The sequence below is a fragment of the Peromyscus californicus genome, unplaced genomic scaffold (genome assembly GCF_007827085.1).
Source record: "Peromyscus californicus insignis strain IS unplaced genomic scaffold, ASM782708v3 Scaffold_4__1_contigs__length_199733344, whole genome shotgun sequence".
Classification (NCBI taxonomy): Eukaryota; Metazoa; Chordata; class Mammalia; order Rodentia; family Cricetidae; genus Peromyscus; species Peromyscus californicus.
Genome location: NW_026294562.1, coordinates 96,897,780 through 96,924,452, shown reverse-complemented (window position 1 = coordinate 96,924,452; position 26,673 = coordinate 96,897,780). Strand labels below are relative to the sequence as shown.

At 40.1% G+C, this 26,673-nt stretch overlaps 1 pseudogene; it reads left to right on the top strand.

Annotated features, from left to right (window-relative positions):
• The first annotated feature begins 16,320 nt into the window (after window positions 1-16,320).
• Window positions 16,321-23,619, top strand: LOC128123867 (interferon-induced very large GTPase 1-like; annotated as a pseudogene).
• Window positions 23,620-26,673: the final 3,054 nt, after the last annotated feature.

The window sequence follows — 26,673 nt, the reverse complement described above, 5'->3', positions numbered from 1 at the left end:
TATGGGATATGAAAATGCCAAGGAATGGTAAGAGCCTTAGCTAGTGTCTGAGAAATCTGAGAGGTGAACTCTGGGCCATTGTCAGACTGAAGAGAAGCAGGAACCCCAAACCGAGGAATAATTTCTCGGAGAAGGAGGTCTGCAGCTGTCTGAACCCGCTTATTAGAAACCGGATATGCCTCCACCCAATTTGAAAATGAGTCTACCATCACGAGGAGATATTTAACTTCCCTGACGGTGGGCATATGGGTAAAATTGAGCTGCCAGTTAGTCCCCAGAAGGGAACCTCTAGCCTGGTGGGTGGGAAAAGGCTGACTCCTGTGTAACTAGAGTTTTCCTGCCTGGCCCACGGTCAGGGCAAATCTCTCTCACCTGCCAGTCCCACAGCCGCTCAGACCCGACCAAGTAAACACAGAGACTTATATTGGTTACAAACTGTATGGCCGTGGCAGGCTTCTTGCTAACTGTTCTTACAGCTTAAATTAATCCATTTCTATAAATCTATACCTTGCCACGACTCGTGGCTTACCAGCATCTTCACATGCTGTTTGTCGTCGTGGCAGCTGGCAGTGTCTCTCTGACTCAGCCTTCCACTGAGGTGAAAGCAAAGACATTTTGAGACTGAGGACTGAGAGGAATAGAAAAGAAGGGTCTTTGAGATCTAGAACTGAGAAGTGAGAGGTTCCCGAAGGGATAGTGGACAGGAGAGTATAAGGATTAGGCACTATAGAATGGAGAGGGACCACTGCAGAGTTAATGAGCCAGAGGTCTTGAACCAGGCGGTAGGTTCCATTAGACTTTCTAACTGCAAGTATGGGGGTGTTAAAAGGTGAAGAGGTTAGGCGGAGCAGCTTTTTCCTGAGAAGGTCAGAAATGATAGGCTTAAGTCCTCTCAGGCTCTGGAATGAGAGAGGATACTGAGCTTGGGTGATATACCTGGCAAGATCTTGTAGCTGGATAATAACAGGCTGACGGTGTCTAGCAATAGAAGGGTTCTGGGTATCCCAGACTTTTGGGTCTACCTGAGAGGCTGGTAGGGGAAAAGAATTGTTAGAATCAGTAGAGTGAGTGTCTAGGAGAAAGAGGAGAGGAGCTGCTGGCACGTCTGGGATGAGGCGAATGTGTGGAGCGAAAGAATTGGATGGTCCTACCTTAGCTAGAAGACCCCTCCCCATTAAAGGTCCAGGGCAGCTTGGCACCACTAAGAATGTGTGTGTGAGAGGGATGCCTCTGAAAATGCAATTAAGTGGTGGTGTCTGATGAGGTAGGTAAGGCTGTCCCCCAACCCCGACAATAGGGAGACAAGCAGGAGAGGTGGGCCCCCAAAACCCTCTCAGGACAGAGCAGGTAGCTCCGGTGTCCAAAAGGAATGAGATGGGGCACCCATTTACTTTTATTATTACCCTTGGTTCCCTGTGTGAGATGGGAGTGGCCGGGGCGGAAACCGGGCAGTGTCAGTCCTCGCTGTAGGCCAAGCCTAGAAAGTCAGCTGGAGGGTGGTCTTCATCTGGTGTTCCTGTGTCGCTTGGGACATTAGGACAGTCAGCTGACCAGTGACCCTTTTGGTAACACTTTGGACAAGGTCTTGTCGGTGCCCTTCATGGGGTGTTGGTGCAAGCCCGGGCCCAATGGCCTTCTTTCCTGCACTTGAAACAGGGACCAGATGGCTTTCAGGGAGCCAGTCAGATGGTGCTTGCCAGCATCTGGCAGTTCCTTTTCTGGGCTTCTTCATCTCTCCCATGGTATACCTTAAATGCTATCACCAGCACATCTGCCTATGGAGTCAGAGGGCCGTTCTCCAAACGTTTAAGTTTATCCCTAATGTCAGGGAAGCTCTGTGAGACAAAGTGGGTCATTAGTAGCTGCCTGCCCTCAGGGCTCTCCGGGTATAAGCTAGTGAACTGAAGTAGAGCCTTGATGAGCCACTCTAAGAAGTGAGACGGATTTTCGTCCTTATACTGTATTATCATTTTTAGTTTTTCGTAGTTTACTGGTTTTAGGGCAGCCTTATGGAGACCTGTCAGGAGACAGGTAATAAACCTATCTCTGGCTAGACAGCCACCCTGGGTGTTATAGTCCCAGTGTGGTTCTTGGTCAGGAACTGCCTCAGCTCCTGGGGGGTGTGAAAGTTTAGTCTGATGAATTTTGTCTGCATAGGTCCTAGCCTGTTCCCATACCTGCCTGTACTCCTCAAGAAGTAAATTATTAGAAAGTATCATGTATATATCATGAAAGGTGAGACTATAAGATTGAGTTATATATTGAAACTGTTTAATAAAGGAAGAAGAATTAGAAGTATAAGAACCCAGCTTACTTTCTATCTAAGAGAGTTCTGAGAGAGAGAATGGAACATGAACTTTAATCAGTCCATCCACACCAGCCACCTCTCGCAAAGGGAGAACAGTGGAAGGGTTTGGATGACTGGAATCAGGCAATTTAGTAGTTCGAGAACAGGTGGTAGGAGTGAAGGTTGGAGCCAGGGCAGGGCCTTTGGAAATGACCCCTGCTGAGGGAGGAGCAGCTGCTGCCGAAGGGAGATCAGCTTTAGAAGGAGAAGAATCCGGAAGAGGAGCTGAAGGAACAGTCGTCCTAGGAGTAGGAGTGGGAGCCGGAGGTTGAATAGGTCAAATAGGTGGAGGTTCATTAGCAGGATCTAGAGTTAGAGATTCCAGAGTCAGAGAATCCTCTGGTTTAGTCATAGCTAAGAGCATATGAGCAGGAGAGAAGGAATCCAGAAGAGATGGTTTAGCACTCAGAAAGAAAAATGCAATGACGTAGTGCAACTCTTTCTATTTGCCTGCACGCTGACAGAAATTAGATAGCTCCTGTAAAATATCAGGATCTAAGGAGCCACTCAGCGGCCATTTTTTTTGTAGTTTTTTAAAGCGTATTTGGGCCATTTTTTAGTACAGAGATGGGTCAGCTTAGGAATCTTTAAGTAAGGCATTAAGCTGAGAGGTTTTAAAGCTTCAAGAAGACAGCCTAATGGAGAGGAAGGACTAATAGTGTTGGAAACTTTGTTTCCCATGTCTGCAGCAGAGAGGTAGAAAAATAAAACATAAAAATAAAAAAAACAAACGTGATCCGAAGCCAAGGCTCCAGGCGTCCCCAAGGCCAAGGACTGATACCGGGCACAGGCTGCTACTCAGCTCATCAGCCAGAGAAGCAGGGGCCCCACCACGTGAGGCAAGGATTCCCCGAGAATCCGGACAGTGTCTGCTGCTTCCTCAAGCCGGATGAATGTGTCGGCCTCACGTGGCCCCCAGGACGCACCCAACGGCGGTGGTCCCACTGCGAGAAATATCTCAGGCTGCAGACATGGGAGATGACTAGAAATTTAGGCCTGAGGTAGGGACCGACCGAAGCCAATAAAGACCATGGCCGGGGGTTCCCTTGGTTTCAAGAATACTTGATGAGGTGCCGGACGCTCAATGGTTGTTCTCATAGATTCAGGAAACCATTTACGCTGGCTGAAAAGTGGGGGGACTCACCAATTGGAGAAAGCAGTGTTGGATATAATTTTGGTGCGGCCAGGTGAATGGATAGCAGTTTGTCACGTACAGAGCAGAGTCCCCAGTTTGTGTGCAGCAGTCCCTGGTTTCCAGGTTTCCAGGAGCAGGCCGCCCGGAAGTGCCCACTTGGGTTCGGCACCAGATGTTAGTTATTTTGTGGTGCTCTTACCCTGCGAGGAAATGTCACAAAACACAACAGAATCCGCTAACAAGAGTTTTATTAAGATAAAAGGGACAGACAAGTGCCCAGGCCTGTGGGAAAGACACGTGTGTAGAGAAGAAGAGGAAGGCAGGCGGGAATATGGCGCCGGCTTGTAAAGGCTGGGCGTGCACAGGTCGACGTAACTCCATGCATGCGTGTAGATCACATGGCTGTGTTGCATCACATGACTGTGTTGCGCGCTCTTACCCAACCATGCAAAGTCATGGATCCTGGTCACGTGAGACGCCTTCACCCGGAAATGGCTATCTTGACCTGGAACTGGCTAGGCAGAAGTGTCCAGGTCCACTGGGCATGTGCAAACACGCCCAACCATGGGACGTGTTGTGAATCCATCACAAGTGTTTTTCAAAAAAAATAAACACTATAAAAAATAAAAAAACCTGATGTTGTATGTAGGTCTAAGAAATAATCATTCCTGGTATTATATTATGGTGCTCATGTGAAAAGGGGCTATGATATTTCACAATGATTGTCAATTTGACATATACTAGGAAACAAGCCTCCAAGTATAATCATAAAAAGTGTTTTTAGACTAGATTAGACTATGCCATGAGAAATGACAAAGATTAGATTAATGGAGGTGGGAAGACCTTCTCTAACAGGTAAGTCCCATTTCCTGGGCTGCAGTCCTAGACTGCATAAAAAGAATAAAGTTACTTAAGCACAGAACATTCACTGCTCTCTGTTTGTTGATGCGCAATGTGGTAAAAGCATCTGGCTCGAGTTTCTGACTCTGTAAATTCCCCAACTCTGAATTTGAACTGAGCTGGAACTCCACTTAAGTTGAATTTGTCAGGTATTTTGGCCCAGTAATTTGTAATGTTCTATAATCATATTGGGTACTTTTCTGTTCTTGGAATAAAATATCATAATAAAAAGCTACTTGCAGATGAAAAAGATTCTTTTGTCTGAGGTTTCAGAAGTATAAGAGTCTGTCACTGTGAGAAAACACAGCAACATGAAGTAGGAACAAGAGGCTGAGAAATCACATCTCAACTGTACACAGAAAACAGAGAGAATAAACTGTAAGTCAACAGGCCTACAATCTCTCAGGCCTGACTCCAATGTTATACTTCCTACAGCAAAGCTACATAGGCTGAAAAGAAATGAGGTATGTTCAAGAACATTCATATCTCCCCAAATTGTTTTTCCACCTGGGAACCAAATGTTCCCAGGTCATTTCTATGGGTCATTTCTCATTTAAATCACAATATTCTACTCCCGACTCTCAAACTCATGACCATATCATAGTCCAAAACCCATTTAGTCCAACACCCCAAATTCCCATAGTATTTAATAGTCTTAGCACTGATCAAAAGTCTAAAGTTAATTCTGAGACATAAGACTAACTCTTCTTCACTGAGACCACTTGAACAATAATAAAAAAAAAGTAGAAATTTAAAAAAGAATGATATCTTCCCCCAAATGGTAGAGAATATACCTTCCCATTTTGAAATGGAAGGATGGAGATATAGTGAGGAAAGAGGAAAGCAAAGCAAGACATAAATCCATCAGGGAAAATGCCACATTGTAGCTCTATGTCTGGTGTATGAGTCTCTAGTCTCCAAGGACTTGAAAGGCTCTAGCTCTCCATCTTTGCTCCCTGCAACATAGAATTACCACTGATGCTTTTTCCATTCTCTGTATTCAGCTCCCCTTGGCAAATATCTCATGGCTCAGACAGCACCAACATCTTGAGAACCTGTGGTGGATCTATTTTTATCTTTGTGAGGAAGCTTTACTCTTCCTATAGTGGCTGCAACAGTTTGTGCTCCAACCCGCACGTGAAGAAGTGCTCCCTTTTCCCCAAATACTCACCAGCCTTTTTTGTGATTTGTATTTTTGACATTAGACTTTCTGAATGTCTTTAAAGTAAATCCAACATGGCTCTACTTTGCATTTCCCTGATGGTTAAGGATATTGAGCATTTTAGACAATATATTTATGGTCATTTGAATTTCTTCTTCCACGGACTCTGTTTAGTTCCATGAACCCATTCTGTAATGGGGCTAATTTCCTGATCTTTAGCTTTTTGGTGCTTTCTATATTATTCTAGACAATAACCTTCTGTCAGATATAAAGCTGGTAAAGATCTTTTGCCCATTTGTCCTCTTTACCATCATGATGGTATTCTTTGTTACACAGAAGCTTTTTAGTCTCACATGGTCCCATTTGTCAATTTTTGTCTTAATGTCTGTGATATCAGAGTCCTTGTTTAGAAAGCCCTCTCTTGTGCATGTGAATTGAAGTGTATGTTCTACTTTCTCCTCTATTGGATTTAGAATATCTGGTTGTGTTGGTGAAATATTGTCCACTTGGCACAAACTAGGGTCTTATGGGAGGAGGAAACTTTAATTTGGGAATTGTTACTCTCAGATTACCCTGTGGGTGTGTGACTATGAGTTATTTTCTTGAGTAATGATTGATATAGAAGGGCCCACCTCACTACTCTTAAGTGCCACTCCTGGACTAGTGATCCTAGGTTGTATAAGAAAACAAGCTGAGGAAGCCCAGATGAACAATCTAATAAGCAGTACTCTTCTATGGTTCTGCTTCAGTCCTTACCTCTAGGTTACTGCTTAATTTGCTAAGTAATGGCCTGTCGTGGGCCTTTCTGACTTTTAGAGTCTCCATTGAGCATTTGTGTGTAATTCTGACAGGCCTGCCTTTACATGTTACTTGGCCTTTTTCCTTTTCAGTTTTTAATATTCTGTCTTTGTTCTGTATGCTTAGTGTTTTGAATATTATATGGTGAGGGTCCAGTCTATTTGGTGTTATGCAAGCTTCTTGTACCTTGATGTCCTTTTTTAGGTTGGGAAATTTTTTTCTAAGATTTTGTTGAATGTATTTTCTGGAATTTGAGCTGAGATTCTTCTCCTTCTATTCCTGTTATTCTTAGGTTTGGTCTTTTCATAGTCTTCCAGATTTCAAGGATGTTTTGTGTTAGGAATTTTTTATATTTAACATTTTCTTTTATCAATGAGTCTATTTCCTCTATCACATCTTCAATGTCTGAGGTTCTCTCTTCTGTGTCCTTTATTTTATTGTGATGCTTGCTTCTGTAGTCACTGTTCTCTTATCCAGATTTTTCAGTTCCAGAATTTCCTCAGTCTGTGTTTTCTTTATTACTTCAATTTCCATTTTCAAGTCTTGAACCATTTCCTTCACCTGTTTGTTTTCTCTTGGTTTACTTGGCATTCTTTAAGGGATTTATTGATTTCCTCCCTTTTTTTTGTTTGTCTTTTCCTCAATTTCTTTAAGGAATTTTTTCATTTCCTCTTAAAGGCTCTTCATTATATTCATAAAGTTATTTTTAAGGCCATTTTCTTGTACTTGAGCTACATTGGAATATTCAGGGAAAGGGTGTAGTCTGGGGTTGTTGCGCAGGCTTCAAGGAGTGTTAGAGGGTGGTGTCTTACCTTGGTCCCTAGGACCATCCTGGTCTTCAGTAGAGCTACCAGAGTTGTGGGCTGGGGTATGGAGCCCAGGGGTCAAAGTGCTGTTGGGGAATGTCAGGCAGACTTTGAGAATTGTTAGCAGATGGTATGTGGTGTCTTACTGAGGTCCTTAGATCCAGTATGGCCTCCAGTAAAGCCCATGTCTTACTGAAGCATAATGTACAGAAGGCAGAAGGACAAATAGGCAAAAGGGAATTGAAATCATTCTTCTATATTAGCATTAATCCCACCAATTGAGATATGGCTTGACTAGCATGCTGGTTAGTTAACTGTTAACTTGACACAACTTAGAATTCTATGAGAAGGGTCTTTATGAGAAACTTTCTAAATCATGCTGGCCAGTAGGCATGTCTATATGTCATTACCTTGCTTATTAACTCATGTACACTTTTTTTTTTTTTTTTTTTTGGTTTTTCGAGACAGGGTTTCTCTGTGTAGCTTTGCGCCTTTCCTGGAACTCACTTGGTAGCCCAGGCTGGCCTTGAACTCACAGAGATCCGCCTGACTCTGCCTCCCAAGTGCTGGGATTAAAGGCGTGTGCCACCACCACCCGGCTAACTCATGTACACTTAATGCACTGTGGGTAGTACCATAAGTTGAGCTTGCTCCTGAACCATATATGATTGAAGAAAGCTAGCAAAGCAATATTTATGCAGTATAGGTGCATTTGTTTCTCTGTGCTCTTAATTTGGTATGATTGGCTCTCACAAGCTCCTGCCTCTGTGAATTCTCTGCACTGATAGAATTGTTAGCTAAGTAAACTCTTGTTTCTTTAAATTATTTTTGTCAGTGTACTTTGTCATAGCAACATAACTTATACTAGAAGATCTATGGAGTAGAAAACAGTCAAAGGGAAGAAAATAAAGAAAAAGCATGAAGGGTATTGGGGTAAATAAATTATATCCTATAAAGCTAACAATTTCTAGGTATGGGATCAATAATCACAAAATTGGATTTTGTTTAAAAAAAATTTAACTTTCAGACATCATATCTATCCTTCTAACCCTATCTTGATATGACAAAGAAATGAAATGTTTCTTGTCAAAATACCTCAATAAGAATAATATGCATATGAAATATGTAGCTTCTTTTAATATCCTCTAGAATTGATATCCAAAAAAAAAGAAAATACCTATACAGTTTAACTCTCTATTGAGAATAAGGTACTGTTTTAATTCCTAACCTGTGTCATCATTCTTGTATGAAAATTTGTACATAATAATGAAAACAAGAAGTGCTTTCTTGATACTCCTTATTTGTCTCATCTCTCAGTTCTTGCTCTAATAGTGGTGCCAAGAATCACTGGGTAGATGTCTCTTTATAAAGTCTCTTCTTTCATGACATGTCCCAAGCCACCATCACTAGCAATACATGTTGGTGTGAAGCAACTTTCCAAAGAATCCCCCATTAATAATATTCATTATAATGGCAAATGGCAAATGAATTTCAACATGAGTACTGGAAAGAAAAAAACCATAAACAGTATCAGATGCAGTATCAATTATAGCAACCAAAAAATTCATATGGGGGCAAAAATCTAAAGAATATCTGGTAAGAGTGAAGAGTAACAAGAATAAAGAAAAATTCAAGAGATCATTTCAAAATTTGCATTTAGTAAAAAGTAGGTATGGTGGTTTGAATAGGTAAGGCCTCCATAGACTCATGTATTTGAATGTTTGGCCCATAGGGAGTGGCACTATTAGGAGATGTGGCCTTGTTGGAGTAGGTATGACTTTGCTGAAAGAAGTATGTTACTGTAGGGGTGGGTTTTGAGGTCTCATACGCTCAAGCTACACTCAATGTTGTACATAATCTCCTTCTCCTGCCTGCAGATCAAGATGTAGAACTCTCAGCTCCTTCTCCAGCACCATGTCTACCTACATGCCACCATGCTTTTCACCATGATGATAATGGACTAAATCTCTGAAACTGTAAGCTATCCCACCTAAGGTTTTTCTTTTATAAAGATGCTTTGATCGTGGTGTCTTTTCATAGTGATAAAACCCTAAGAAAGCAGGTAATGATGGCAATCATTAGCCAAGTATGACACCAAGATACAATATGACAGGAATTACAGGACAAAGAGAAACATGAAAATGTATGTAATTGAATAATATAATCTTGTCTTGTAGCCATAAAGGTTTCTCAGGTTCTGCCTGCCCCACCCCTCCACGGTCCAGACAAATCTCTCTCACCCGTGGTCCCATAGCAACTTGAACCCAAGTAAACACACAGAGGCTTATATTATTTACAGACTGTATGGCCTATGGCAGACCTCTTGCTAGCTAGCTCTTATGTCTTAAATTAACCCATTTATATTAATCTATGTTTTGCCACATGTTCCATGACTTAACCGTCTGCTGGCATGTAGTTCATGGGCAGCAGGCTGGCATCTCCCTCTCCTCTTCTTTCTTTTTCTCCACATATGGGCTTAGATTTCCTGCCTACCTGTAAGCTGCATTGTTACAGGCCAATGCAGCTTTATTTATCAATTAATCAGAACTTTCAGCACACAGAAATACATCCCACAGCATTTCCCCTTTTCTATTTAGTCAAAAAGGAAGATTTTAATTTTAACATAGTAAAATTACATATAATATAACAGCTATTAAGCAAGAATTACAGTTACAACATCTAGTCTATTTGTATTTGGTAAAATTAAAGAAAATATTTTATCATCTGTCCTGTATTTCTGAATCTAAAGTTTCATATCTAATTTATCTTTTATCATAACCAAGGAAAATTATAATTATAACTATCTAGTCTTCAACTACATCAAAGACCCTAGGAGGACATAATACTACCTAAGTAAACTGGTGCTTTGTAAGCAACTTCCAAAAATCTAGAATGACAGAAACAGCTGGCTGCCTAGACAGTCACCCAAAGTTCCTCTGCAAAATTGGGGCACCCATCTTCAGCCTATAGACCTAGAGTTTCTCAGTGCTTCTCTCTGTGTCCTGCAGAATATCTGGCAGTCTCCTCTGTGAAGCAGGAACTTGAAAGACCATCTTAGTGATCATTTTTCCATGGGTCCTGCATGTCCAGTCAATACAACATTTTGTCAGCAGTCCAAGCAAAAACAAATTCTTGCCCAAATGGCTAACTTTTGCCATTAAAGAAAGCAAACTCCATGTGGAGTTTCTTTAATGCCCATCATTTTCTCTGAAGTAGATTGGTGCTGCCAGGAGCAGACTAATGTAAAATATGTAAGATTAATAGTTATTTTTTAATTAAAGTAGATTTAATAATCTACTCCTTTATCATATTATTTCTATGTCATACATTTCTATAATATCCCCATTTCTTCTTTTTGAAAGGGATTGACTATGACCAATAACAATTTGTAACCAACTCCCTACACAAAGACAAACATCCATTATCCATTTTGGGGGAATGTGGACATAGTGTTCTAGACTATTTTCTGCTAATTGGGGGTGCTTTTAATCTTATTGGGACCCTGAGAAAATTTAAGATTATGGTCAAGTCCTGATTGGAGTAGTCTGTGAGGCTGGATCATCTCAGTCAGCAGCCTTGAAGCCTTTCTGGATATAGAATGCAGAGGAAACCACAACAGAGGCACTTTGAAACATTGGATCATGTGGATCACCTGTTTTCATTGGTGTCTGGTCCCCTCATCCTAAAAATACACACACACACACACACACACACACACACACACATATATATATATATATATATATAGGTTTTTCGAGACAGGGTTTCTCTGTGTAGTTTTGGTGCCTATCCTGGATCTCACTCTGTAGACCAGGCTAGACTTGAACTCACAGAGATCCACCTGGCTCTGCCTCCTCAGTGCTGGGATTAAAGGCATGCGCCACCACCGCCCAGCAAAATATATAAATTTTTAAAGGATATATATATATATATATATATATATATATATATATATATATATGCATTAATACAAGTACAGATTGTGCATTGTGCACAAGTCAGCCAAAGATAATTTTTTGCTAAGTGTTTGAGCAGGTAAAATAAACATTACGTGTCTTGCAGTTCTTTCAGGTTTATGTTTTTATGTCTGTTGTCAGGATTTCAGGGGGTTCTTCCTCGATCATATCTGATCATCTTTAATTTTACTCTAAGTTTTTTTTTTAAGATTTATTTATTATGTATACAGAAGAGGGCACCAGATCTCATTACAGATGGTTGTGAGCCACCATGTGGGTGTTGGGAATTGAACTCAGGACCTCTGGAAGAGCAGTCGGTGCTCTTAACCTCTGAGCCATCTCTCCAGGCCCTCATCTTTAATTTTGAATGAATGCATAGCCTCTATTTTTTTGTGGAAACAAAAACATTACCCCTCTCCCAAAGTAGCATACCTTTTGACTTAAGTTTTACAGTCAAGATATTTTTAAAATATGTAGGTTGGTTTAATCCAGCAGCTTTTATAGTCAAATGTTTTGTAGCAGTCAAAAATTTTAAAGACAACACAATAACGTACATAATCCAGACTTTCTGTGCATTTTCCATCCTCACATGGCTCATTTTCTTTATATTACTTCACTCCCCTTTCTAAGGACTTTATTTAATTATTTTAAAACTTTATTGTTCTTTTTTATGACTATCTATATCTTCTCTTTACTCTCCCAAGCCTATGTATACTTTTACACATATTATAAACCATTTAGAACTTTTTTTCCCATCTGAATCTGTCCTATTGTGTATCTGTAATTATTTTTTGACCAGGAGAGATTTTAAACTTCTAAGCTGTGTGGCTAGGACAACAGCAGCAGCCTTGACCACTGCTGGCTCTGCCCCTCTTGGCTTTTTAACATGGTAGAGGTATGTTTACCGCTAGCTCTGGGACCCATGCTCACCATCAACACTAGGAAGCAGTGGGTCTATGCCTCCATCAAGCAGAGTGTAGCCAGAAACCTTTTTTTTTTCTGTGCTAGCAAAAGCTAAATGCGCCATGCAGTGCACTGTGTGGTTGGAGATACCTCTGTGTACTGTAGTGGGAATCTGCCATGCTGTGCTCAAGCTCAAAAGACACAGTGTCTGTACCCCAGTATGCATAAGAGACACAAACTAGGAAGTTGCTCTTAGCTACGTTTATAATATCTTCTTAAGCTCTCTCAGGTTTAGGTGGAAACTCTTGCCACCACATCTGGGTGCCAAAGGAAGGGAGATGTTTCTCAAGTCCTACCTGGGCCCAAGGCCCGGACAAATCTCTCCCACCTGTGGTCCACAGTTGCTTATAAAATAATTACTTAGAGGCTTAATATCAATTACAAACTGTAGGGCCTATGGCTCAGGCTTCTTGCTTGCTAGCTCTTTCATCTTAAATTAACCCATTTCCAGTAATCTATACGTTGCCACATGGCCATGGCATTACTGGTCTGCTGGCATCTTGCAATTTGTGTGGCAGGCTGGTGTCTCCTCTTTCCACCTGTCTCTTTCCTCTATCTCTGCTTGGATTTCCCACCTGAAGCTGCTTTGGCATAGGCCAAGTAGCTTATTTATTAGCCAATGAGAGAAACATACATTCACAGAATATAGAAAGACATCCCACAGCACATTTCCAGTGTCTATCTGTCTATCAGTCTATCTACTATCTGTCTGTCTGTCTGTCTGTCTGTCTGTCTGCCTATCTATAGCTTGCTAACCCTATCTTATAGTTGTGTCTCAAGATATAGAACTTTTATCTGCTACTTCTGACTGCTTCTATACTCCCTATCATAATGGTCATAGAATAGATTCTAACCCTCTGACATGGTAAGCTTTAAATTATATGCTTTCTTTTATAAGTTGCCTTGGTCATGGTATTTTATCAGAGCAATGGAAACATAACTAAGATAACTAAGATAGAAGCTGGTACCAGAGGTGGGAAATTGCTAGGACAAGACTGACCATGCTGTATTTTGAAGGAATGTGGAAGGATTTGGGACTTTGAACTATGAAGCAGTTGACCACTGTAATTGGAGCTTAACAGGCTATCATACCAGGAGCTTGAAAGATAATACTACTGAGTGCAATGAGGGCTATGGGGGCAGAACTCAAGAAGTTTCACAAGGAAACAATATTAGTAATTGGGCTAGAGACAATTCTTGTGATATGGTGGCCACTTTCTTACCTTGTAATAAGACTCTCCCTAAGGCCAAAGTGAAAAGTATTGGAGTGATTCCATTGGTAGGAGAAAAGTTCAAGAAGGCCTAATATTGATTTTATCATGTGGTTATTAGTAATCACTATTATGAAGGCATGTCTACAATGAAAGAGAGTAAGAGGGGCAAAAGGAAATATGAAATATACAACTTGAAGTAAAAAAAGAACATCAGGAAACAATATTGCAGCATAGGTTTCTGCTGACAGAGATGAGAAATTAATGTATTGCCTAATCCAAAATGGAATAAAAGTAGTGGTGACCTCAGGGCAAGAGGTCTTAGAGAAGGAATGGGCCTCAGAACATTTTCTGTTGATAAAAAGCAGCAGCACATCAAGAGTTCTACAAATGTGGTTGAAGGGTACAATAGTTCACACCAAGTTGGTAGTCAAACTTGGTGATATTGTCCTCATTGGTAGGGGCTCTAGGATCAATCATTCAGGATAAAGGAGTAAATGGGGTGTAGAGTAATTCTGTGTGGTACAGGAGAGCCACTGAGGCCAGGGGAGGATGATCATGGAGGCCCTGAGAGACCATTGTGTAGAGCTATGAAAGTCAGGCCTAGACTGTGCATGAGAACTGAAGATTTTGGCAAGAACTTAAGATATTTGCCAAATAGAGCTGTGATAGGGAGTGGAAGCATCCCAAAGGAGAGAAGTGTGTTATAGTCAGCAACACTTGACAGGGGGAGCTGGCTAAGCCCTTTGACATTAGATATGAAGCTGTGGGATTTGGAAGTGGACTGCTGGATTTAGTTCTTGCCTTCCTCTCCTTTGGAATGATAATGTTTACCCTGTGTCATTGAATGTCAGAAGCATATAATTTGCTTTTTGATTTGACAAGGAGTTACAATTCAAACTTTGCCTTTAGTCTCAGAAGAGACTTTGAAATTTGGGCTTTTAGACAATGTTGAAAATGAAACACTGTGAGGAATATTAAAGTTGGACAAAATGCACTTTTATTATGATACAGCAACGGGTTTATGCATGTCTGGGAGTGGAATGTGGTGGTTTGAATGAGAATGGCCTCCATAGACTCACATATTTGAGTGCTTGGTCCCCACTTGGTAGAACACCTTGGGAAAGATTAGGAGGTGTAGTCTTGTTGGAGGAGGTGTATCACTAGGATGGGCTTTGAGGATTTGAAATACTCCAGCAATTGCCAGTACCCCCTTTATAGTATGGTTGTGTCTCAAGATGTGAGATTTCAGTTATTGCTCCAGTGTCATGGCTACCTGACTATTACCATGCTTCCTGCCATTATGGTCATAGACTCTAACCCTCAGACATCATGAAACCCAAATTTAACGCATCTTTTATAAATTGACTTGGTCATGGTATTTTATCACATCTATAGAAAAGATTCTAAATAATATCCTAGGGCAAGATGAAAAGTTAAAAGTGAGTGACAAGCATGAACAAAGTAGAAATGCATTTAAAGGATAGGAGACCAAAACAGTATTATATATGTTGAGATGTATTTAGGGAGATAGGAATGGAAACAGTCAACATAGGTTTCACAGAAATATATACATAAAAGGTAATCAGCAGATGGAATCACTCTCATTTATAAAATAAAAAGTAAGCTGTCACCTAGTTATGTATTAAATTTTCACTCATTAATTTACTGGTTTTGTTGTTGAATAATTGAAGGGGGAGATTGCCACACCAACTCCAGTGTCATCTGTGTGACATGAACAGTTATGTCTATAATAGCGGGCGAGAGATACGTGTCCCACGGGACTAAGCTCCCTGGAGGTCCCTGGGAGCGTTATGCCCGCGTTATGCCTCCTTCTCAAAGAAGACGTGCTTCACGGATCATGAGTTCCCTGGGCTATGGGTTCTGTATAACTTCCTTTCTGATAATGTTCTAATTAATCCATAAAACACAGCCAAAATTAATAAATGCTTGGGTTGTGAACTATGGAAAAAAGAAAAAGCTAGACATAGATCTTAATAGATCTTAATTAAATATAACAAAATGAGCTATTTTTTAAGACCCCAAGCCACTAAATAAAAAAAGTATAAAGGTTCAGGCACTTCCAGGAAATAAACACTCAACCACTAGGAATCCTTTAGAAATCCCACCTAAAGTGATTTATGACAAAAGACGTTATCTCAGAGGAGACAGATGGTGGGCCCCTCCGTTGAGGAAATTCAGCATGGAAAACTTAAGGACTACAACAGAACCCCTTCCCCTTACAGGCAAAAAGTACAAGAGTCCATATTCCAACAGGTAAAAAGGTTTTATATTAAAAAAAATATGTGGTGGAGAACTAAAAAAAGACTCAGAGAGGGTCTACAACATCCAAATTGGCTAAGTGGATCATAACCCTCCCCCCCAAAAAAAGGACATAATAAACTAAAAAGCTGCTGAGATAAGATAAAAAACACAACTACAACCATAAGAAGTCTACACAAGTTAGGGACTATATTAAGTTTAAAAATCACAGACTGCTTTTTGGGTCATAAAGTTCTTGTGGGTAAAGGGATATGTCTAACGCCGATTAATAATTGTGTGCTTGCTGGTTTTTTTTAAAGATGATGTAATTAAATTATTGCCAAGCTCTTGTTGTTCCTTGTATGACTTGATAATTTTCTTTTCTGTATATAAACTATTGATTTACAAAAGTAAAATTGCAGCAGATTCAAACCACTTCTGAGTGTGTTGTCTGTCATTCGCCGAATCCTTGCCTTCCTGACTGCTCAAGCCCTGGTTCTCCTACGATTGTGGTACCCCCAATGGGCCAGTCCATGACAGGAGATGCCAAAAACAAAATCAGTCTATTACATTGAAACTCATAACAATAGACAGGAAAACTATATTTAGTAAACAAAAATATGACAACGATGATAAAGAAACATATAAATTAGACAATGAGATAAGGAAATGAGAAATCTTGGAGAATTGCCTCTTTAGGACACCCACACATTGGATCATGTGCAGAAATTTCTTACACTTTAGACACAGACTAAACAAGTATTTGGTCTTCACAGAGCCATGGCAACAGCAGAGTGTACCACTAATGAGCCTCAGCCTAGAAAGGGGCAAGATCTCAAGGAGACACTGACAGAAGTGGGGTTGTCTGTTGACCACTGGCTGCCTAAGCTGCAGGAAGACCTGGGTGTGACCTGTACCCAGGCCTTACAGCACTTAGAAGAAAGAGACCTCCAGAAGCTGAAGTCCCAGACACAACACACATGGGAGAAAAAGGCTCTGGAGAAGCTGCTTGACCTCTCACAGCCAAAGAGTGTTGCAGAGTTCCAGGAGACTCCAGGGGAGATGATAAGGAACAGGCAGAGGCAGGCAGGACAGGCACTGCAGGAACTGAGGGCCTTGCAGTCAGAAGGGAAGAACAGACAGGAAGAAGCAGTGAGGAGGAAAGAAGCAGAGCTGAGACAAGCAATGGAGATCCCTGAAGAGTGCTGGCCAGGGCCTGAGGTGCCCCTGAAAGATGTCACTGAAACAATGGAGAGACAATTAAAGGATGTGGAGCAGAAACTGACCTACAGGGGAAACCTCCGTGACAGAGACCTGGTAAGGTGGGCTCTGCAGGGAATTTATAAGACAAGCAAGCAAAAGGGCCTGGTAGTGAGGAGAGAAGAGCTACTCAGGGTCCCCAAGGAATTCTTCCTCTTTGGACCTGAGCAAGGAAAAAGGATGAAAGCAAAAGAATTCGTATCTTCTCTAGCAAAATCCCTGTTCACCAAAACTGCAGAGAAACTGGGATTTCGAGCAATGATATCAGCCAAGGAGAGATGATGGTGATTTAGTTTAGAGGGAATAGAGACCCAAGCAAACATTCAAAAACTATGGTCACACAGCAGTCATATTCAGAGCATTCTTATTTCTATTCAGCCAAGTTCAGCTAAGTGCCCCTAGCCTCCTTCCACTTTTGAGCTGATCAGATCTAGCTCTCCACCATTGCTCTCAAGGTACTGAAAATCACTAATCTTAAACAGAGATGGACCAAAAAAATTCCTCATACTGAGGAAAAGGACAGAAAACTTCTTGAACATATTTGGCTCTAATGTTAATCAAAGCCCTCTGTACCTTGGGGGAGTCTGCTACTAAAAGGCTATTTCAGAGGGTTTAAAAAGTGACCAGCTGGATTGTATGAAGCAACAGACAGCAAAAGCCTTTGATAATTGAATATGGGGGACCTACAGTGGCTTTAGAGTTGAATTTGGGGCAAGAATGACAACATCAGACTCACATTTAGTAAGATTCTGCAAAAATGCAACTAATCAACAGCTCCAAATCAAAGCCCAATTTTCTGTGGCCCAGAAAGGTGCATCACCAGAAGCAAATGGAATTGTTCCATGGATAACTGGCTTTCTCACCAGCAACAAAACCTGGTCTGTCATTGACCGAAAACTTCCACTTGGTATTCATTTAGGACATCATGCTATCAAATCACAGAAGAAATTTTCACCACTCCTTTCTGGTGGCAAATTGTCTGTCAGACACTTATTCTGCTCTGATGGCCTCATTGCCCACATCCAGGCTGAAGAGGAGTTGTTGAATTCTGAAAAGGAAGAAGAATTTTTCCTAGGAGATGTAGAATCCTGTGAGATCTCTGACTCTGAAGAGAAGCTTCAGAAGCTAATGGGATTGATGCAAACATTGGCTCAGAAAACAAAAAGTTATGGCTTTTTTTCAGTTGGACTAATAAGTGCCTCACAGATTGGGAGCTGGACAATTTTTCTCATAAATACTGTTAACTCTTGCAAAACCCACCAATTTAAAAACTTTTTATTAAAACTCAGTTTTGAAGCCTTCTAGAACCCCATGTCTATAAAGTCAAAAACTTTCTTCAGGTAAGGTCCATCATGCAGTGGATCTATCAGACAGAGTCAGAGAAACAGCAAGCTAGAATCACTGAATTTTCTAAATTCCTTAAAAATTTAAAAGAAATTAAAAGAAATCTCTCATAGTCCCCAAATCCCAAAGTCCCCAGAAACAATGGAAGAAGCTCAAACAACATCCACATGTGACATCAGCACAGCTCTCAGATTTTTCTTGTGTTACCTCAGAGAAGCAGAGGAGCCAGAAATGCAGCTGCTACTCTTCTCCATTCCAGCTAGTGCAAGATATCAGCCAGAAAGCAATGTTTTTCATCTTCTCCTGGGATTTACTGATTAAATTTCCTCCTGGATGAAATATAAACTCTACAACACAGATACCAGGAACTCAAAACTATTTGCATTGAGAGGACACAGGCATTCTTAGTGCTCAAAGCTCTGAAAACCATGATTTGAATCATGACTTTTCCTGGAGAGAAAACACAATGCTTGGCATTAACAAGTCAGCATATGGAACAATCATTGTCTATAAAACTTGCACATGTCCTCACAAAATTTGGCATAGTTCATGAATGGGAGACTCTAGAGCATAAGTTGAGATTATTCATTGACGGGAACTATGAAGACACCATCTTTTCTTTGCAGATGGATGAGGTGAAAAACAATTGCAAAGTCTCTGCCCTGAAAAGAAAGAAACTTTTATCCAGCAAAATAATGAAAACAACAAAAAGGAAATGATAGAAAAAGGACCTCTCCTAGACTTACTCCAGTACCTAGGTCTAGAACATCACTACCCAAAAAAGATGAACAGAGTTGACTTCCATCTGATCTATAAGACTTCTGTATAGAATACACAGCCAAAATCTGAGCAGGAACTTCCATTCTATTTCCTACAAAAGCTACTGATGCTAGATTGTGGGTTGAACTATCTAGGATTCAGTAACACTGAAAATGCAGAAACCCAAGATTCTGTAGGTCCCTCCAACCAAGAAAATGGTACTTTTGACCTATATGAAGAATTGGTTGACTACAAAGATGAACCTACTGATTCTTCAGCCACTGAGTCTGGCCCCACACTCACCCAATTGACATTCTGATGGGCATCTTTCACTGTGCAGATGATCTTGCCATGCAACATATTTTATCCAAACTTTCCATTGGCAATTTGAACTCCCCTGTGGGGAACTAAATCCCAACACTTCTCAGATTGGATTTTCTCTCTGGTATCTCAGACAAATTAGGAAAAGTTGTCAAGAGGCAAGTGACTCAACACAGCTCAAGAGTATAGTCACAAGAAGCAGCAGATGTGCTGTTTTTCTATCACCATGTGTCCTTCATTAGAGTCAGAAATTGCCTCTCTGATTCTAAATCTCAGATCACGAGCTCCTTCCTCAGTAGACATAAACATGCTGTGTTTTTTCATTGGGACTACAGGGGAAGCAGCAACTGTCTCCTGATGGAGGGAGTTTTGGACATCTGCTGGTTCTGTCCTGGGAGCCAAGGTGAGGTCATAGCTGACAAGTGAGTGGCCTTTACCAATCTTCATGGGAATGCCAAGGGACATATAGAACAACTCAGTTTCCTACAGGATGTCTCTTCTCTCATTGTGATCTTCATGTCAGCTTCTGATGACAATAAAGAAAACAAAAAATGTGTCTGTGACTTATAACAATCATAAAGACCTTTGACCTGCTTATTTGATGACAAAGAAAAAAAACCACAGCTAATAATACTGGTAAGAAGGATAGGAGTTGTCATCAGAAAAAGAAATCAGGTGGAATTAACAGAAGAACTCATGACTAACACCAAACACTTACTAGAACTCTATGTCACTGTTCTCAGTTTAGAAGACTCTTCACAGATGGCTTGAAAACAAGGGTTTCTGATTGATGAAGACCAGACAGAATTGAAGGAAGACAAAGAAAAGGGGTAGAGTATAACAGAGCTCCTAAAACAATAGAAGCTGTCTGAAATAAAAGAAAATTTGCTGCCCATTCATGGACAACTATGGTACCCTTGGTGTAAGAAAGCAAAGAACTCTGCCATCTGCAAGTAAAAGGGCACTGGAGCATTGAACAACACAAGAGTGAGACTGAGACAGAAAAACAAAAAATACAATGGCAGTAGTTTAAAAAGGCTTTGGCTCTCAATTATTTAATGTGATATGACCTACAAATTCTCAAAGAAGACCTAGAAATTCCATAACCTCTATTTCTTACACTGGTTGAGTATGGTTTTAGAAAATCTAGCTATAAGGCATTTGGAGAATTCAGATGAAAAGCAACAATATTTGTGATCAGTGGTACAGATGGAAAAGCATTAGCCACAAAAGATAAACTCCCTGATGCTTTGGCAGAAGCAGATAGAAGTCATGTTCATAGAGACTCTTGACTGCCCTTTTGGAATTGGCCATATCTTTGAAATCCTGGAAGGTGCTTCCTCTACTAAAGACAGCCTTTGGCTCTGCCTCCCTCAAATTACTGCAGATATGATGATGACTGCTGTTCCCACTGAGCTGATGGGTGGGGATTCTTCATGTGTGCCTCTAAAGTGTGTGGCAGCTATTTTTGACAAGATCTCAAAGAAACTTGGATAAAAGACTGTTCTCTCTATCTTTGCCATGCAGAGCCCAGGAAAGTTCACCCTGCTGAATGTGCTAACTGGGCTGTAGTTCATAGTCAGTATTGCCAGGTGTGCCAAGAGGGTCTACATGCAGCTACTAGAAGTAGATAAGACATTCATAGAAGAACTTGGCTTTTACTCCCTGTGGGTCGTAGGTACAGAAGGACTTTGAGCTATAGAACTCCACAACAAATTCCAGAATTGGGACAATAAGTTGGCAACATTCATCATTGGCCTTGGAAACATGACTCAGATCAATATTTTGGGGGAAAATTTAGCAAAGATAAAGGACATCCTATAATTTGTTGTCCAGGCCTTTCTGAGAATTAAACAAGTGAAGTTTTCCCCCAGTTATCTGTCCATTAGAATGCAGGAGAAATTACAACAAAAGATCAAGGTATACAAGGATGAAAGTGACCGCAACCAAGACTGAATAAAATGAAAACAATAGGTTTTTTGTTTTTTTGGTTTTTCGAGACAGGGTTTCTCTGTGTAGCTTTGCGCCTTTCCTGGAACTCACTTGGTAGTCCAGGCTGGCCTCGAACTCACAGAGATCCGCCTGGCTCTGCCTCCCGAGTGCTGGGATTAAAGGCGTGCGCCACCACCGCCCCACTGAAAACAATAGTTTTTGAGTTGGAAGAGTGAGCAAACATAACCCACTTCAGTGATGTAATTAAATTTGGTGTCAGTCATTATCTCTACTACTTTCCTCACCTCTGGGATGGCATTCCCTCAATGGCCTCTCCCAATTAGCATTATAGACACAATGTCCAAGAACTGAAGAATGGGATCCTGAGGACTTCCCAGAAGGAATCCAGGGGAAGGATCATGAAGATCTCCAAATGTAAAATTTCAAGTTCAGGACTCATGGAATGCCCTAGTCAATGAGAATTTCATTTTCAATTTCAGGAACACTAAGGAAGTCATAGCCCTGAGCAACTTGGAACTCACGTATAACCACTGACCCTGTGAGCTAAGAAATCATGTTCTGGAATTATAGAACTAACTGCACAATTAGTTTTAAAATAGGAAAATTCTGACACTCACAACCAATGTACTAGAGGGTCCACATAACAAGAAATATGAAATTATCAAGCAATAAATTGACATATAAATGAAGAAAACCCAGATAATGAAACATTGGTTCAATGGAAAGCAAATTTTGAACATAAGCTACTAATGCTTAAAGATGCTCTTATTTCAGATACAAGAAGGAAAGGCAATTCAGTTATCAACCTCAAAAAAAGTCAAGAAGGACTAATAACCAAAAGTCACAATATGAAAATGAGCTGTTAGAGAGGTGCCAAGAGTTGGCTGTATGTAGGAAGGGTAAATAATTAAGTGATGAATAGTTGCATGAGAAATTTGATCAACTTTGGACAAATTAGACCTACAATGTGTTTTCAACTGTCCCTAATGTCACCGACCCTAACATTGATTTGGAACTGAAAATATCCTTCTGGAGTATTTCAAGAAAAAAAAAGTGTGGAAAGACTAAAAAGGAACTCTGGAGAGAAGTTTGAAATCAGTTATGCCAAACATGTTCAAATGAAAAAAACAATATGGTATAATTCTAAAGAGTTTAGAAACCTGTCATAAAGAGTCCATTAATAATACTACTAATAACATTGATTTAAGATTTAATGAAACAGTTAAAAGCATTTGGAAGTGAAAACATGATTATAGTCAGAATGGTTTTCATGAAATACTGAGGATAATAGAAAAAGAACTGAAATCTGTACCCCCTGAGGAAGATTACATATTTACTAGAGACTACAACACTGTCTTACCACTAAGCTTATTCCAAAGAGTGTCTAAGGGTTTCAAGGAAATGCATGAGGCATTCAAGAATTCAAATGATCCTATGAACTACCTGGAAAGGAAGAAAGATGATTTCTTCATGAGTTTTAAAATTTGTTGCCAAGGCGCCACTTCCATCACATCCTTTGTTGACTTCCTGTGGCTAAAGCTCACTCCTGCTATCTCTACTACCATGTGGGGGTAAATGGGTCCTAAAGTAGCTGGGGTCATGAGATCCACCTGCCTTGCATTCAAAGGAAAAGGGCTAACCTGGAGAAACATGTTCTCATTTCTCTGGCAGAAGAAAACTTTTACTAGCATTACATTTATCAGCCAGAATCCTTCTTCAGGGTTTACAGTAGAGACCACATTAGAAGATACTGTTCAGAATATGAAGGTGAAAAAACAAAATCACATTTTAAAAAGTAAATTTAGTTGATATCAAGATAGACATTCTTGCTGCCATTCATAAGTCCATAGAAGCTAATGATGAAAGCAACATTGTAGCTGGCTGGTTGAATTACTTCCGTGATAACCTATGGAACAACTTGATCTTTCCAAGAAGAGACCTTTCCATGATGAGTTTTGTGCACCAAGAGATAAAGAATACAGAATTTCTCAAAGAAGCCATGAGTGCAGCTTTGGGTCCTGCAATGAGGAAAGTAGAAGAGGACTGCTCAAAGAAGCCCATTGATGAAATGGTTTCTCACATTGAGAAAATTCATCTCTGTGGCTGCTGGAAACAGTGTCCATTTTGTAAAGCAACTTGTACAAACATCATTCCCCAACATGAAGGAGACCAGAGTGTGCCATTCCACCATTGTCAGGCTGTACTTGAAGGTAAAAAGTATAAAAAGACTACTTTGACATTGGCCGCTCTAGCAGTTCAACATGAAGTGATAATTTATTTGTTTTAAGTAATGACAAGGAATTCCCATACTAGAAAAATCTAGAAGCAGGAGGTAATTATGCCCTGTGGAGCATCACCCCATACTCATCTACTAACTGCTTTTTTTTTTGCTTCTGTAACTTCCTCATGCAGACACCCAAGAATTGTTTTGGGTTGCCTTGACCACTTAAATTTCTTGCTTGAGTAGATGCTGAGGTCTTCTTAAGGTTTTTGCCTTTAAAAAATTTTCCCTCATCCCTTCTCTCACAGCAATATCAAGTTTGGATCAGAGATGGTCATCATGCTAGTAGCTAATCAATAAACCTTTTAATTAAAATTGGATTGAATCTAAGGTCTTTTATTATTTTCATTTTTATTTTTTTTTATGCCAGGGATCATAAACTCCATAATGGCTGAAAAGATTGTATGAGTTGTAAGAGCCTGAGGTGATGTATGACAACAAGGAAACAGTATATAACAAACATAACAGGATGGATGTACATATGAACTTACAGAGAATGTGGCAGCACACACAAGATGTATAGAGGTTCCAGCCTGATAAGGTCCCAGCAATGAAAGGGGAAACTCTACACAAGGTCCCACCCATAACTAAGACACTATCTGCAAGTAACATATACTGACAAAGGAAATACCAATTTCCTGGAATACCAAGAGTTCCACTGGGTATATTATCCACAATGCAAAACAGGCCCAATGCCTAGGAGTATTTGGCTAACACAAAACAATTTCAATTATATTTTTCTAGAATTTTTGTCTCATTTTGATTTGTTTGGCTATTTTATTGTTTTATTTGTTTTTTGCTTGTTTATTTTGATTCTCATTTTTTGTGAGATTTTGTTGGGGGGCATGTTGTCCTGTGTTTCTCATTTTCCAGTAAGTTGCTTGTGTGTGTGTGTGTGTGTGTGTGTGTGTGTGTGTGTGTGTGTGTGTGTGTGTGTTTGAAAGAAAGAGAGGAAAAAATAACTAAGTTGTGTGATTAGGGAGATGGGAAGTTCTTGAAAGAAACTGTGGAAGAGGAAATCATGATAAAAATATACTATATAATTTTTTTCAAGAAAATAAAAGAAATGTAAAAGTTGAAATCAGTCCATTTCCCTTCTCTGGTATTCTTGTTTCTATTAAATTTCACTTTACTTTCATTTTCCAAGCTTAAAAGGTCTGACCTTGCCTTGATACATTGAAATTAAATAAGTTCTCCCAAGTCTCTTTAATTTAGCTCCCATCCAGGTTTAGATGAGGGTATAAAGGTGTTAGGTCTCCAAAATAGAGGCTCAAAAATGGCAGTGGTGATGGCAAGATTTTAGGGTGATGACCCAGGTTTCACTAGAGCCCGGTCTTGCTTGGAGAAACAGAAATGTGAAGTATTTATCAGAAAGCTCTCCCTCACATGCATATAGTAGCCTATAATGTATATGTGTATATAAGTAAACAGGTATAAGTGTAGGTAAAGTCAAAAGACAGAATTTTTTGAAAAGCACTTAGATTAACCCAGGAAATAACCTGAAAAACTGATGTATGAGATAACATAAAATTAAAATGCTTTTACCTTGCAAGAAAATAAACACCAGAATAAAAGACAACCCACGAATGGGAGAAAAATCCTTGTCAGAAATACTTCAGATAGTTGATTCATATTGAAAATGTATTTAAAATTACAAAATTAAATGCCTCAGACTCCAAATTTTCAAGTATTATATGAAATAATGAACCTAAGATATAGACCTCAAATAAAATTGTCAGTTAAACTTAAAATCATATTTTTTGATATTCATATATGTATCTAATGTGTTTTGATCAAATCTACTCCACCATTTTCTCCTCTCCAATTCTTTAACCCCCTATTACCTTTTCCTATCACCTTCATGTATTGCCTTATTTTTTTCTTTTAAACACAAACTGAGTCCATTTTTTCTGCCTCTAAATGCAATGATATGGGAGCTTGGGTACCCTCTCAGAGCCCACATACCCAATTCAAAAAAGCAACTCTTCCCCAGCAGCCACCAACTGCTAATAGCTTCCCACAAGGAGACAGGACTTCCTGAGCCGCTCCTCAACCACACTGAGAGTTTTGATGGCTTAATTTTGTCCAGGGCTGGCACATGTAGCCCCAGCCACTTTGACTTCATGTGTGCAACTTCACTGTTGTAGCCAATAAATACTGTGTCGCTGCAGACAGCTCCTTCTCTGACTCTTACAATATCTCTGTCCCCTCTTCCACAATGTTCCTGACCCTTGTGGGCAGGAGATGAAATATAGATGCACCATTTAGAGGTCAGCACTCCTTATTCTTTCATTCACTGCATGTTGACTGGTTCTGGATCTCTAAATCTGCATCAACTAGAACCTTCTCTGCTGATGGTTGAGAGATGCATTAATATTAGTATGAAGATAAGAGGTCAGGGATCAGCTTACTACTGTGTCAATTCTGTAGACCAAGCACTGACCAAATCTAACTTAGGGAAGAAACAATTTATTTGGCTTACAATTGCTGACCACAGTGCATCACTAAGTGAACTAAGGATTTTTTTGCCCAATTACCAATACCAGGGTATAGGTTCCATATTGTGGAGTGGGTGTTAAATCCAATCAGAAAGTGGTTGGTTAGTGTCAAAACATTAGTGTTGCCACTGAACAGTGAGTATATATGGCCAAGCTAGTTTTTATTATAGCTGACAGAGTTCACAGCGGGGTAAGACTGTTTTATATTTCTCCCTCTATATCAGGCACAGCACCTTCTAGTACTGTGAAAGCTAGCCACTAGGGATGCTGCTGATAGGCCAGTACCAGCTTGATTTCTGATGTAATTATGACTTGAGTATCTGGTGTCTTCACCAATAGGGTCTTATCATGAAGTTCTTGAGGGTAATCAGGAGTAATGGCAATAACTTTTAATGTTTAGGAGGTTTCATATGGCCTCACTGACAAACAGCTTGAAAAAAATAGCTCATACCTGGCACTGGGTTTTATAATTGATAACTTATGGTGTTTGGGGAAGCACTGTCTCTCTTATAGTGTAACACCATTTAAACTGATTTATATGTGTATTCTATGCATTTTAGGATGCTTCTACAATAGGTAGTTTCTATAAGGCATTTTAAAAGGGTGTTAGTAATTTTATTCCTTCTCATATTCCCTTCCTTACCTTGCTTTTTTATTCCTCTATACCATTTACCCCTTCTTCATACTACCTGTGTTCTTTCTCACCTCCCTTCAAAG